The sequence below is a fragment of the Colobus angolensis genome, unplaced genomic scaffold (assembly GCF_000951035.1).
Source record: "Colobus angolensis palliatus isolate OR3802 unplaced genomic scaffold, Cang.pa_1.0 Scaffold199, whole genome shotgun sequence".
Classification (NCBI taxonomy): Eukaryota; Metazoa; Chordata; class Mammalia; order Primates; family Cercopithecidae; genus Colobus; species Colobus angolensis.
The window spans coordinates 2,291,476-2,304,590 of record NW_012115143.1 but is presented as its reverse complement, the minus strand read 5'-3'; positions in this window follow the sequence as shown (position 1 = coordinate 2,304,590).

Here is a 13,115-nt window from a genome sequence, read left to right as displayed (position 1 = left end):
TTGGCTCACGGCAACCTCTGCCACCTGGGTTCAAGTGATTCTTCTGCCTCAGCCTCCCTAGTAGCTGGGATTACAGTAGCCTGCCACTGTGCCTGGCTAATTTTTGTAGTTTTAGTAGAGACAGGGTTTCACCATCTTGGCCAGGCTGGTCTTGAACTCCTGACCTCATGATCCACCCGCCTCATCCTCCCAAAGTGCTGGGATTTACAGGCATGAGCCACTGCGCCTAGCCAATAATGTCATGTTTTAAACCCAAGTAATGCAAATAACACAACAGTGCCTTTCTTTGCTGCTTATTGAATTCTACCTTGTAATACTGTATGTCTCAGATTGTAAGCTCATTGAAGACAGGAACCATACCATTCATCTTTATATTTCATTTCTCCCTTGGCTTCAGAAAAAGAGTACCATGCCTAACACATAGGCACTGTATACTTTTTTTTCCTCAGTGTAATTGAATGGGAATTTTAAAATTATGATCTTTTTCAAAACTTTTTTGTTGTGAACTATAATTCTCAGTCAGAAAGTCAGAAAAGAGCACAATACAAAAATGTATAGCTCGATGAATTATCCACAAAGCAAACATCCATGTAGCTATTACTCAGCTCAATAAAAACATTACCAGCAACCCTCTCTCAATCACTATCCCCTTTGTTCTCCCAAAGGTAACTATTATCTTGACTTTTGTAAACACATAAACTTAAACACTGTAAGTTAGTCTTGCCTGGTTTTTAAAACTTAACTACAAATGGAACAACACTGAACAGGAGAAGAAAACCTTGAAATATTCAGAGCTGAATGATTAAGGTGAGTAGTTTTTAGATGCCTGCCCCCACCATCTTCTCTCCCTCCCTACATGCCCCAGAAAAAGTAAACCCTAATTCCTTAGTTCTCTAAAGCTTCTCATCCAAGAGACAGTTACCCTAGAGCAGCCGCGTGCTGGAGCATCCCGCCCAACACACTGCAGTGCGAGGAGCTGCCCTGCTGCTACTGACTCCAGTTGACAGGGATCCATCAGGAAACTCCATCCAAGGACACTAATTGCACATGTGTTCTTTTGTATCTAAGATTCACCCATAATGAATCCATAATGTTGTATATAGATTTGTACCTAAAATTCATCCATAATCATCCATAATGGTGTACATAGATTTAGCCTGCTCATTTCCAGTGCTGTATGTCATTCCATTGTATGAATACATCACACTACATATTTACTCATTCTTTATTTTTTTTTAGATGGAGTCTCGCTCTGTTGACCCAGGCTGGAGTGCAGTGGCATGATCTTGGCTCACTGCAAACTCCACCTCCTGGGTTCATGTCATTCTTCTGCTTCAGCCTCCCAAGTAGCTGGTACTACAGGCTCCTGCCACCACGCCCGGCTAATTTTTTGTATTTTTAGTAGAGACAGGGTTTCACCGTGTGAGCCAGGATGGTCTCAGTCTCCTGACCTCGTGATCTGCCCGCCTCGGCCTCACAAAGTGCTGGGATTACAGGCATGAGCCACTGCGCCTGGCCTCATATTTACTCATTCTACTGTCGATGCCATATTTGGGTTATTTCCAGTTTGGAACGATTACAAATAGCACCTCCATGAACATTTATATATATGCTCTTGACATATATGTGTTCACTTTTGTACTGGGTACGTGAGGGTGGAATTGCTGGAATTGCTGGATCACTGAGTATGCACCTTCAACCTTAGTAGAGAAAGTCAGACTGTTGTTGTATCACTCCTGCCGGCAGTGTATCAGAGTTTCCAGTGCTTCACACCCTTGCCAACAGTTATTATTGTGAGTCTGTTTAATTTTAGCTTTTCTGGGGGATATACAGTATTATTCAATTGTGGGTTTTTGTTTGTTTGTTTTGTTTTGTTTTTTAGAGACAGAGTCTTGCTCTGTCACCCAGGTTGGAGTGCAGTAGCAGGATCACAGCTCACTGCAGCTTCAAACTCCTGGGCGGAAGTGAGCTTCCCACATCAGCCTCCCAAGTAACTGGCACTATAGGTACATGCCACCATACCTGGCTAATTTTTTTTTTTTTTTCTGTAGAGACAGAGTCTCACTATGTTGCCCAGGCTGGTCTTTTTTTTAAAAAATTAATTAATTAATTAATTAATTTATTAATTTATTGTTTATTTTTAGAGATGGGTTTTCACCATGTTGCTCAGGCTGGTCTTGAACTCCTGGGCTGAAGCGGCCCTTCAGCCTCGGCCTCCCACAGGGCTGGGATTATAGGCATGAGCCACCATGCTCAGCCCCAGTTGTGGTTTTAATTTACATTTTCCTGCTTACTAATGAGACTGGGCAATTTTCATATGTTTATTGGCTGTTTGATATCCTCTTGTGAAATGCCTGTTCAAGTCTCTTGCCTGTTTTTCAATTGAGTTGTTCATCTTTTTGTTATTGATTTCCAGCAGTTCTTCATACAGTATACTCTGGATACAAGCCCTTTGTCAGTTATATATGTCGTAAATTTCCTCTCCTTTTTGTGGCTTGTCTTCTCATTCTCTAAATAGTCTTTTGAAGAAGAGAAATTATTGATTATAACACAGTCAAATTCATCAAATTTTTAAACATGTTCCTTGTTTTAGAATGCTTTCCCTATGCCAAGATCATACAGGTATTCTGTATCATCCTCTAGAAACTGTATTTTTTCCTTTCAAATTTAGATCTACAATCTACATTGGATTGTCTTTTATATATGATGTGAGTTAAAGGTTGTTTCTTTTTTTCTTCCCAAGATTCTTTTTCAAATATCATAGCATCATTTATTGAAAAGACTGTTCTTTCTCCACTGCTCTGCAGCATGACCTTTGTTAAGAACCAAATGTTGATCAGTACATGAGCTATTTCATTCTGTTTGTCTATCCTTGTACCAACATCACACTGTCTTAATTGCTATAGCTTTAGACCATGTCTTTATACCCAAGAGAACAGGTGCTCCATTCCAGTTCTTCAGTTGGGTCTTGGCTATTTGTTACTTTGCATTTCTGTATAATTTTTTGAATTAACCTGTCAAGTGGCACTTTCATTTCTCTGTCCTAGTGCTGACTTTCAGCCGCTAAATTTCTGTGGGACTATAGTTATTTACAACTTTAACAACAATAGCACTTTGAAAGGACATGATATAGTAGGAAAAACATGGGCCATGCTATCAGACTTGAGTTTGAATTTATTCCTACCATTCCCTATTAGTGTGGGACATAAGAATGGTAAAGGTTTGTTTTTATCTATTTTGATCAATTTTTAGGCCACAATAATAGAAACATCTTTGTTGCTGAAATTAGGGAAGAAAAATAACTTTGTTATTGCAAATATGAGTATATCTTCTCCCATTGAAACAACCACTTTTATAAGCAAAAGTTAATTAGCTTCCCTAAATTCAGACTTATTTGTAAAATGGGGATAAAAATAATTACTTTATGAGGAATGAACCTATGTAAATGTGCTTAGCACAGAAAAGGAACTTGATAATGGTGGTCCTTATATCTGTTCTCTCTTGGCTTGTCTAGCATGTTTTCATATACCCTTCTCAGTTGACTGGGAGCAATGGCAGGTCTGAGATGCTAGAAGTTTTTGCGTAATAAGAGCCTAACTTTCAGAAATTCATATTATCTAAACTGTGAGAGATTAGGGGTACATTAGATACATATTATCTAAACTGGGAGAGATTGGGGTAAAAATTATGTATGTGAATACATTCTTTATAAATGTTTTATAAATTATGATGCACATTTTAAATTTCACCATTATTCTTCTCTTCTCCATCCTCTAATATTGGTTATAAATCGTACAGAGTCTAGGTTTTGTTTCTATAATGCTCAATGCAATACAAAGTCAGGCTTGTGACTGGATTGTTAACATTCAGCACTGCACAGGTTTGTTGGCATCATGATAAATATTTCTTAGTCCAGTTCAGAAATGTGTCAAAGCTATCATGACAATGCAGCAGACAATGTGTCAGTCAGCTCTCAGCCTCATTACCCACTTATCATAACTGTAACTTGTGCCTCATCTTTTTAACTTTAAACATTTGTACTCCCCTAGAAACCAATTTGAATGTTTTTCTTATTATCTTCTTACCATGCTCCCAGAATATATATGAATATTTATTTATTTATTTATTTATTTACTTATTTATTTATTTTGAGACGAAGTTTGGCTCTTGTGGCCCAGGCTGGAGTGCAATGGGGTGATCTCAGCTCACTGCAACCTCTGCCTCCCAGATTCAAGTGATTCTCCTGTGTCAGCCTCCTGAGTAGCTGGGATTACAGGCGCCCGCCACCACACCTGGCTTGCTATTTTTAGTAGAGGCAGGGTTTCACCATGTTGGCCAGACTGGTCTCAAACTCCTGACCTCAGGTGATCCGCATGCCTTGACCTCCCAAAGTGCTGGGATTACAGGCATGAGCCACCGAGCCTCACCCAGAATTTATATGTTTTTTTAACTCGCAAAATGCATATCGTATAATGTAAATCATAAAGTTATAATGAATACCCATGAATCTAACATCTGTCATCCAAACGTGCTCTTTCTCTATTCCTGCTAACTGGCTTCTTATTTAAGGCTCTTTGAGAACTTGGCCTCTTTAATTTATATTATTGGCTTAATACTCACTTAAAATATCCTCAAACAGTACAGACAGCTGCATGCAGCTTCAATATGTGGTTATTTTGCAGCTCATTAATGCTATGAAATCTGTGAACATGTTTATTTAGTAAAATTGGCAAGCAGGGAGTTTTGTCTCCAATTCTATCTACACCTCTAAGTGTCTGTGTATAACCGTGACTGCATATGGCCTCTTACACACACTTAGCAATGAATTCTTCTCTGTGTGTCTCTGTATCTCTTTCTTTCTCATTCTGTCTCTCACACACACATACATATTCAAACACACACAGAAAGAAAAGAATATAGAAAAAGAAAACATGAAAACAGCTCCCAATCTGATCCATCTACCATCTGTACTTTCCTATCCATCACTCTGCAAACTTGGGCAAAATGCTCTTTCTTGTATTCATTTTGTTCCCTATTCCCTTATTCATGCTGGTTTGGAGACAAAGTGGGTGTTCAAAAAGGCAGTCCGCTATTTTCTGCACCACGATTTCCCTTTTCAGTGACTCCATAGCTGCTGTCAGCTCACAGGAGCCATCATAGAGATGCTCTTTTATGGATATGAGGGGAACTCTGATTGAACACTTTGTGGAAGGTGCCCTACAGGGGAAGAGTGAATAGTCTGTCAGCCTATTCACTGTTTCTGCAATCCTGTCACCAGGTGGCAAAGGCAAAGTGCTCTGTCAAATGGCCTAAAAGCTTATCAGGGAGGAAAAGACTCAAGGGTTTATAGCATCTGAGCTTATAGAACATGCTCATTTAATTCATGAGACGTTTCATTTTTTGTATTTTGCTCTTCAATTTTAGTAACACTTATGCCTTTATGGTTGTAATCTTTTGCATCCCCCATCCTTTCTATAGATGCATATGTATATATCTGTGTGAATATGTATATATAAAATATATATATATAGCATAGTTCAGTTTAATAGGCATTTATTAAGTTATTATGTCTCATGCATCAAGGACACAAAGATGAATAAGATATGGATTCTGCTGGGCATGGTAGCTCCTGCCTATAACCCAGCTACTCAAGAGGCTGAGGTGGGAGAATCACTTGAAGCCAGGAGTTCAAGACCAGCCTGAGCAATAGAGCGAGATCCCGTATCTGTTTTTAAAAATGTGGATTCTGCTCTCGAGGAGCTTGCAGTCTACTGGTATTTATCTTTCCAAAGAGATGATTGTATACATATGGACCATATTTCAGTTTTACTACATAAAGTATTAAAACCTAATAGGACTTTCCAGAAGGCACAGATCAGCCATAGGAAGCAGACTTAATTTGTGTATCATTTACATACAATTTAAATTTGTTATTTTATTTATTTATTTATTTTTGACAGAGTCTTGCTCTGTCACCTAGGCTAGAGTACAATGGCATGATCTCAGCTCACTGCAACCTCCGCCTCCCGGGTTCAAGCAGTTTTCCTCCTCAGCCTCCCAAGTAGCTGGGATTACAGGTGCCCACTACCACGCCCAGCTAATTTTTTGTGTTTTTAGTAGAGACAGCATTTCGCCATGTTGGCAAGACTGGTCTCGAACTCCTGACCTCGGGTGATCCACCTGCCTCAACCTCCCAAAGTGCTGGGATTACAGGTGTGAGCCACCGCATCTGGCCGAATTTTTTTAATTTCTGAAATAATTTTAGGCTTACAGAAGAATTGCAAAGATAGAATAAAGAGTTCCTATATACTCTTGAACTCAGACGTTAACATCTTACCAAACCATAGTACCTTTATCAAAATTAGGAAATTAACATTGGTACAATACTATTAACTAAAAAATAGACTTTATTTGAATATCACCAATTTTCACTAATGCTCTTTTTCTGTTCCAGGATCTGATCTAGGATCCCACATTGCATTTAGTTGTCAAATCTCCCTAGTTTCCTTCAATTTCTGACAGTTCCTCAGTCTTTCCTTGTCTTCAACTACCTTGACACTTTTGAATAGTAGCAATCAGGAATTTGGTAGAATTTTCCTCAATTTGGGCTGGTCTGGATGTTTTCTCATTATTAGATTAAGGTTATAAATTTGGGAGAAAAAATATCACGGAGGCAATGTGCCCTTCTCAATGCATCCTGTCAGAAGTACATGATGTTGACGTGTCTAATTACTGGTGTTAACTTCAATCATTTGGATAATGTGGTATCTGCTACGTTTCTCCCCATAAGGTTACTATTTTTTCTTTGTAACTAACAAATATTTTTCAGAAGATATTTTGGGGCTATGCAAATATCCAGTTTCTCCTTAAAACTTTACCCACTAATTTTTTGTTTTTTAAACCAACTTTTCTTTTCCTTTTTTTTTTTTTTTTTTTTGAGGTGGAATCTTGCTCTGTCACCCAGGCTGGAGTGCAGTGATGCAATCTCAGCTCACTGCAACCTCCGCCTCGTGGGTTCAAGCAGTTCTCCTGCCTCAGCCTCCCAAGTAGCTGGGACTACAGGTGTGTGTCACAACGCCCAGCTAATTTTTGTATTTTTAGTAGAGACAGGGTTTCACCATGTTGGCCAGGATGGTCTTGAGCTCTTGACCTCGTGATCTGCCCGCCTTGGCCTCCCAAAGTGCTGGGATTACAGGTGTGAGTCACTGCGTCTGGCCTTTAAATGATCTTTTCTTTTCTTTTTTCATTTATCTTCTTTTCTTTCTCTTAGAGACAGGGTCTTGCTGTGTTACCCAATCTGGTCTTGAACTTCTGGTCTCAAGTGATTCTCTTGCCTTGGCCTCCCACAGTGCTAGGATTACAGGTATGAGCCACCACGCCCATCCTAATTAAACTTTTGTTTTAGAATAGTTTTAGATTTAGAGAAAAGTTGGCCTGGCCTAAATAAACTTTTCATTTTAGAATGGTTTTAGATTTATAGAAAGGTTGCAAAAATAGTACATTGTAGCCATTTTCCCCATTGTTAATATCTTCCATGTACATTTGTCACAACTATTAAAGCAACATTGATACATAAACTCTGTACTTTATTTAGATTTCACTACATCCACTCATTTTAACATTCAATTGATCTTGCCTGTAGCAGTTACTATTGTGGTTTTCTTTCTTTCTTTTTTTTTTGAGATGGAGTTTTCGCTCTTGTTGCCCAAGCCAGAGTACAATGGTGCAACCTCAGCTCACTGCAGCCCCCGCCTCATGGGTTCTACCAATTCTCCTGCCTCAGCCTCATGAGTAGCTGGGATTACAGGCAGCCACCACCATGCCTGGCTAATTTTTGTATTTTTAGTAGAGACAGGGCCAGGCTGGTCTTGAACTCCTGACCTCAGGTGATCCACCTGCCTTGGCCTCCCAAAATGCTGGAATTATAGGCATGAGCCACTGCACCCAGCCACTACTGTGGTTTTCTAACTGTAATTTTCTGTTTCCCTCATTTTCTCTACACCGTTAATTGGAATTCTTCTGCAAGGAACAATTGTTCCTTTTCTCCTATTTATTTATTTAGTCCTTTATCTATATCTGTATGGACTCATGGATATTTATTATATTCTTTGGCTTATAATATAATACTATCATTATGTATATATTTTTTAATAAGAGTTTAGCTGTGTTGCCCAGGCTGGAGTGCAGTGGTGCAATCTCAGCTTACTGCAACCTCTGCTTCCTGGGTTCAAGTGATTCTCATGCTTCAGCCTCCCCAGTAGCTGGAATTACAGGCGTGTGCCACCATGCCTGGCTAATTTTTGTTGTTGTTGTTGTTTTTTGTAGTAGAGATGGGGTTTCTCCATGTTGACCAGGCTGGTCTCAAACTCCCGGCCTCAAGTAATTTGCCCACCTCGACCTCCCAAAGTGCTGGGATTATAGGCGTGAGCTGCCACCTTGCCCAGCCAATTATATGGTTTTGTTGATCAAATTATTCCAGCTTTTACTATTAGGAGCTTGTTCAGGTTAGCTTCTGTGTCCTTTTGACACACTTACATCTCTTTCTTTTCTTTTTAGATCATTTTTATAAGTCTACATAGACACTGTCATCTAGGAAGCTGTTTATTAATTAAATTATTTAAATTAATTAAAATTATATTTTTATTTAATTTTCTTCCTCAGATGGCATTTTAACATTTTTTTTCCTTATTCTTATTATCCAAACATTATAATTCTCCCAAATTACACTGAATGATGAAGGCATGACAAATATACCAACAAGGGGGAAAGGATGGGACTTAGGTGGACAGGGATTGCTTTTTGTTTTTTTGTTTTTTTTGCACAAGTTACCTGACCTCTCTAAGTCTCAGTTTACTCATCTGTAAAATGGGTGATAATAGTAATAATATTTATATCATGGAGTTACAAAGATTAGATGATTAAGGTATCATAAGATGGAAGTGTTTTGTTAACTATAAAATTTTGTATAAATGTAATAGTGTTATCTTTGTATCATAGCACAAGGGCACTGTATCCTATCCCTTTAATTACTTGGTAGTGGTTGTTAAGAAAATGTTTTTGTGATTACACAGAGAGGCCTATTTAAGGAATCACAATGAACAATTGAAATTGTACTAGCCAAAACACTGAGCCTGGAACTGGATTAATGTATTTACTCAGATGCGGCATCATTTCTATAACTCCATTCATTCAGAAAACCCAAAAATTATGCTGGTAATAAGCATGACTCCTCTGTCTTTCAGACATAAAATGAAAGCTTTGTCTCTATTAAAATAAAAATGTGCCAAAATCAAATTTTTTTTTCTCCAAAGCCATGTAATGTTTCCTAATCAACACAAACTATTATATAGAAGCAATTCAAGTTGAAGAGTCTGCTGATTTGCTCAGGTCATCCTCCTGTTCATCAGTCAGGAGATTAATGGAGTACCTATTACATACAAAGAATACATGCTGCAAGCTCTACTTGGGAAGTAACAGATTTAGTACCAGCTCTTGAGGAGAATGATACCTACCCTATCATTTATGGAACCTGGAGCTAAAGAAAAAAATAATTTCAAAATGACCATCTCAGGCTGGGCGCCATGGCTCATGCCTATGATCCCAACACTTTAGGAGGCAGAAGTTAGAGGATCGCTTGAGCCCAAGGAATTTGAGACCAGCCTGGGCAACATGGCAAAACCCTGTCTCCATAAAAAATACAACAATTAGCCAGGCATGGTGCTATGCGCCTGTAGTCCCAGTTACTTGGGAGGCTGAGGTGGGAGGATTGCTTGAGCCCAGGAGGCGGAGGTTGCAGTAACATGGACCACACTGCTACACTCCAGCCTGGGCAACAGGGTGAGACCCTACCTGAAAAAAAAAAAAAAAGATTTTCTTGGCCGGGCATGCTGGCTCCCAGCAATTTGGGAGACCAAGGCAGGTAGATCTCAAGGTCAGGAGATTGAGATACAGTGAAGCCCTGTCTCTACTAAAAATACACAAGAAAAAATTAGCCGGGCTTGGTGGCACGCGCCTATAGTCCCAGCTACTCGGGAGGCTGAGGCAGGAGAACGGCATGAACCCCGGGAGACGGAGCTTGCAGTGAGCCGAGATCGTGCCACTGCGCTCCAGCCTGGGTGACAGAGCGAGACTCCGTCTCAAAAAAATAAAAATTAAATAAATAAATAAATAATATGAATACAAGGCTGGGCGTGGTGGCTCAAGCCTGTAATCCCAGCACTTTGGGAGGCCGAGGCGGGTGGACCACGAGGTCAGGAGTTCAATAGCAACCTGGCCAAGGTGGTGAAACCCTGTTTCTACTAAAAACACAAAAGAATTAGCCGGATGGGCACCTGTATTCCCAGCTACTGAGGAGGCTGAGGCAGAGAATTGCATGAACCCACAAGGCGGAGGTTACAGTGAGATAAGATCGCACCACTGCACTATAGCCTGGGTGATAGAGTGAGACTCCGTCTCAAAAAAAAAAAATTGTGAATACAGAGATATTTATGTAGGAGCCAGGAAAGGACAGAGTGAATTGAAAACCAAGATCAACAGAGAAGTAGTTTTCCTCTTTTTTGAATGGCCTGTTTCCTTATTTCTCTCTCTCTTTCTTTTTGAGAGTCTGATGTCTCATTGTGTACCCAAACTTTAGTGTTTGACTTGACCCAATTCTTGATGGATAGAGAACAGCAATGGAGACCAAATATGTGTTTTGTGGTGCAATGTTTGAAAGAAATTGAACATAGTATATCAGTAGTCCTTTTAAAAAAATGTTTGTTAATGACAGACAGGGCCCCTTCATGGTTGAGCAAATTTAAACTAGCCCAATAATTTATCATCAAATTTTTTGTGTATAGTAAACTCAAAATTTGGGCTAACACAATGATACTACCTAAAACCTCCAGCTTCTGATTCTAGACTCTCTTTGGGCCCTCTTCCCTTCTCCATACAGTCTTGCAGTGGTATTAGGACACTTGATTTTAAAAGGATCTGTAATACTATCTAGAAAGCAAAGAATACAGACCAGGAACTCAAACTGATTTATCAGAGAAGGCCAGAGCTTCTTCTCTCTCTCTTGACTCAGTTCTGTTCTCATAGGTCTTGCCCCTAGTTTTTATTATTTTCAGCACAAACACTATATGATTTGATCAACTTCTCAGATTGTCTGTCTGTCTCTAATTGTCATATATCTGTCTTAGAAAAGTGACCTGTAGTCTCGGTGCAGTGGCTCATGCTTAAAATTCAAGCACTTTGGGAGGCTGAGGTGAGAGGATCTCTTGAGGCCAAGAGTTCAAGATCAGCCTGGGTAACATAGGGAGATCCCATCTCTACAAAAAATACAAAACTTAGCTGGATATGGTGACACATGCTTGTAGTCCTAGCTACTTGGGAAGCTAAGACGGGAGGATCACTTAAGCCCAGGAGTTCAGGGCTGCCACTGCACTCTAGCCTGGGCAATAGAGTGAGATCCTATCTCTAAAAATAGTTTTTTAAAAAGTGACCTATAGTTCACCCTTTCCTTAATTTCTATGGCTATAGAACTGTAACCCGGCTGCACTATGACATTTCAGCACTAAGTGGAGCCAGATGCCCAACTACCTTAAAATTTACAAATCAGCAGAAGAGTATGGCCTAGTTACCTGGAAAACCTGACTTGGCCATTGTGTTTACAGATGGACAGAGCTGGAGTTATGTGGTACATCACATATATTTGAATGCCCAAGAATCAGGGAATAGATACCATAGAAATAATTATTTTAGTTAATTTCACATGGTTAAAGAAAACAGAACAAATAAACACAAACTAACAAAGTTGGGGTTTTCTTGGTGGAGGGGTTGTTTGTTTGTTTTTGAGACAGGGTCTCTCTCTGTTGTCCAGGCTGAAGTGCAATGACGCAATCTCAGCTCACTGCAACCTCCACCTGTGGCTCAAGCGATCCTCCCACCTCAGCCTCCTGAGTAGCTGGGACCACAGGTGCACGCCACCATGCCCAGCTAATTTTTGTATTTTTTGTAGAGACAAGATTTCACTATGTTACCCAGGCTAGTCTCAAACTCCTGAACTCAAGTGGTCTACTTGCCTCAGCCTCCTAAAGTGCTGGGATTATAGGTGTGAGCCACTGTGCCTGGCCCCAAATTACTTTCTATATTGTGATTCCCAACCCCTCTGCCCTTTGTTGCAGGCTTCTTGTAGAAAAGACATGTAGCCTCTGGTGGTTCGGATTCTGATCTGCAGATGAGAATGAGCCAATTTGGGAAAGAGCCCAGCCTAACAGAAGATTTGTGATAGCATTTGGGTGATGTTTTTGCAAGCAAATATGTGTTTGTCATGGGGACAGTTTTGCCCAGGGCAGAGTATTGAATTCTGAGAATAGGAGCCAGTAATGGTGTACATATGTGCAGAAGGCCGATGGAGGAGTTAACAGAGTCACAGATCATGGCAGTGGGGTAGAGGATGAGAAATTACTTAATAGTACTTAATAGTCAGGATCTATGCCCTAGGGAAAAATAAAAAGAAATTACTTAATGGGTACAATATACATTACTTGGGTGGTGAATACCCTGAAAATTCTGACCATTACAAAGTCTATGCATGTACTGAAATTACACTCATACCCCATAAACTTATATAAATACATAAATGTTGGGTTTTTTTTGTTTTTGTTTTTGTTTTGAGATGGAGTCTCACTCTGTCCACCTAGGCTGGAGTGCAGTGGCTCGATCTCAGCTCACTGCAACCTCCACCTCCCAGGTTCAAGCAGTTCCCTGCCTCAGCCTCCCAATTAGCCAGGATTAGAGGCATCTGCCATCACGCCTGGCTAATTTTTGTATTTTTAGTAGAGATGGTTTCACCATCTTGGCCAGGCTGGTCTTGAACTCCTAACTTTATGATCCACCCACCTCGGCCTCCCAAAGTGCTGGAATTACAGGCATGAGCCACCGCGCCCGGCCATAAATAAATTTTTTCAAAAAAAACAAAAAACAAAGAGTCACAGGTCATTCTTACCTAGAAACTCAGCACAGACTGAGCAAACTGTTCAACTCTTGGGAGACCCTGAGATCCTGAGATGAGCTTCTGGCCTGGTATGGTGGCTCACGCCTGTAATCCCAGCACTTTGGGAGACCGAGGCAGG